This window comes from Megascapheus bottae, chromosome 15, assembly GCF_031878675.1.
Source record: "Megascapheus bottae isolate mThoBot1 chromosome 15, mThoBot2.hap1, whole genome shotgun sequence".
In the NCBI taxonomy this organism is placed as follows: Eukaryota; Metazoa; Chordata; class Mammalia; order Rodentia; family Geomyidae; genus Megascapheus; species Megascapheus bottae.
Window position 1 is genome coordinate 59342307 of NC_143523.1, and position 2794 is coordinate 59345100.

General features: G+C 44.1%; 1 pseudogene; it reads right to left on the reverse strand.

Moving 5' to 3' along the window:
• Positions 1-1531, reverse strand: LOC150054472 (S-phase kinase-associated protein 1 pseudogene; annotated as a pseudogene).
• Between the last annotated feature and the right edge of the window lie 1263 nt (positions 1532-2794).

The window sequence follows — 2794 nt, forward strand, 5'->3', positions numbered from 1 at the left end:
TCACAGGAACCAAGAGTAGTCTTGCCGATACCACACCTATAGACAGGAAGGCCATAGGCCTCACAGGAAGGGGGAGAAGGGGATTTATGAGGATGTGACACCAAAAGCATACCAGGAATGGTTTCAGGTAAACAGGCCTAGGATCATCCTACCAGGCCTTCAGAGTGTGTGTGTGTGTGTGTGTGTGTGTGTGTGTGTGTGTGTGTGTGTACCTGTCCTGGGGTTGAACTAAGAGCCTGGGAATGCTTGTTGAACTTTTGCTCAAGGCTAGTGCTCTACTACTAGTCACAATTTCACTTTTGGCATTCTCATGGACTTTCTGCACCAGTGGGCTTTGAACCATGATCCTCAGATCTCAGCCTCCTGAGTAACTAAGATTAGAGGCATGAATCTCCAGTACCCACCTGTATTTGGTTTTCAATTGGCATTGTGTTTATTTAAAACTTGAGACAATTGATTTGTTTTATTCATCTCTGTGTGTGATGATCTTGGGGCTTGAACAGACTTTCCTTTTGGGATGGCTTTGAATTGCAATCCTCAGACTGTTTCCTGAATAGCTAGGATTACAGACATGAGCCACCAGTGCGAAGTAAGAGCCAATTGTTTTTGTTTTTGTTTTTGTTTTCCCAGAGAATCCATATTGTTTTATTCAGAGTAAAGAAAAGAGAAGCTTTAGCTGGGACTAGAAGAAACTCAGCCATAAGTTTGGGATGTGTATTCAAACTACACATGCAATGAAGACAATATTACACTAATGCAATTGATGTGCTGTTGCATTTGTCTACTGTTTGTCTAATATTATAAAAAGAGCAGTGCAACTAGTATTTGGAACAATCCTTATAGTGTTACGTTCACTTGTCTTCACACCACTTGTTCTCTGTGTACCTGCTTCTTCCTCTTCAGTAAAGTCATTTTTTTTTTGCCTGTCCTGGGCTTGAGCTCAGGCCCTGAGCACTGTCCTTTGGTTTTCTCAAGGCTAGAGCTCTACCACTTAAGCCACAGCACCACATCTGGCTTTTACCTATATATGTGGTACCGAACAATCAAACCCAGGTCTTCGTGCATGCTAGACAAGCACTCTACCCCTAGGCCAAACTCCTGGCCCATTTCTTCAGGAAAGTCATTCTTAATGTTGAAAGTTTTGCATATCTCCTCAGGAGTTTTCCCCTTAATCATATTGGCCACAGTCTTGCATGTGACATCAAGCAAACCCTTTGATGTCTAAGTAGTCTGCAGCCAAAATAAGTTCGAAAAGTGCTCCATGGTCATCTTTCAGGAATTCTTGGTTCCAAACAGGAATCTCATCTGTATGCTTCTCTTTGTTCTCATCATCCTCAGGAGGATCATCACCACGGAATGACCTGTTTTTAAATATTGCTGCATTAATATTTGGTAGAGGAGATGGATCATTATCTCCATCATCCATTCCCAGATCTTCCAACATGGTCTTGATGGTCACAGATTGTTTGGCAATTTCTACATCAATTTCAAATATTTCTTTATCGGAAGTCTGTAACTTAATTAAAGACATGATGTTTGATCTTGGAAAGACAGGAGTCTGCCAGGAGCAGGGCACTGTCTGAGCAAGATGAAGTGAAAGACGAAGACAAGGCCACTACCCAAGTTGGTTTGGAAACAAGTTTGAGGGTTGAAGGTATAGCTCAGTAGTAGAATCTCATGTCTAGCATGTTCAAGGTCTTCAGTGCAATACACACACACACACACACACACACACACACACACACACAGGTGTGCACACTCACAGATGCATGCACAGAAACAGCTAAATTAGAAATACATAAACTCAGAATTCTAGCCTTTCTGGAAAAATCCAGAATACTGATAACTACGAGGTCTCCTCCCTCACATGCACATGAAGGATAGCACTGTTCCTGAGTGAGGCAGCTGCTGTTGCCCTCCTTACCTAGAAAGATGACACTTACTATGCCATCTGCCATTTCCTTCCTTCCTTCCTTCCTTCCTTCCTTCCTTCCTTCCTTCCTTCCTTCCTTCCTTCCTTCCTTCCTTCCCTTTCTCTCTTTTCTTTTTTGCCAGTCCTGGGGTTTGAACTCAGGGCCTGGGCATTGTCACTGAGCTTCTTTTGCTCAAGGCTAGCACTCTACTACTTGAGCCACAGTACCACTTCTGGCCTTTTCTGTTTATGTGGAATCAAACTCAGTGCATGCTAGGCAAGTACTCTACCAGTTAGGACATTCCCAGCCCTCGATCTGTCACTGGAGACTCAAGAGGACAACTCACAGCGAGCAAGAGCGTGTCTGGTCCCGACCACCTTCTTTTCCTTGATCCCTTGAAAGGACTATCTTCCTCCATGTCTTATGATACCTGGACTGCCATGTTCTTGTCTTTCACCTGGTTTAGTCCAGCTGGTGTGCTGTTTCTGGGAGCCTGGCCCCCACAGGACATAGACATGTCCTGAGATCTTCCTTCCCAGTAATTCTTCAATGTCTGCTAGTGGAGGCAGTGTCTGAAAGAAGGGAGGTTCAGACTCAAGTGCCAGTGTTATTTCATCTGCCAGATGTGTTCCAGAACTTAGATGTGGAGGGTTCAAAGGTCATTGCAGTGTCCAACTCATGGCTGAAATGTTCCTGCAATTTACCCTGGAGTCTGAGAGTCCCTCCCACACACACAGGTTTTTTTTTTTTTTTTTTTTTTTTGGCAGTCCTGGGGCTTGAACTCAGGGCCTGGGCACTGTCCTTAGGCTTTCTCAAGGCTAGAGCTCTACCACTTGAGCCACTTCTGGCTTTTTTTGAGTCTGTGGTACTGAGGAATTGAA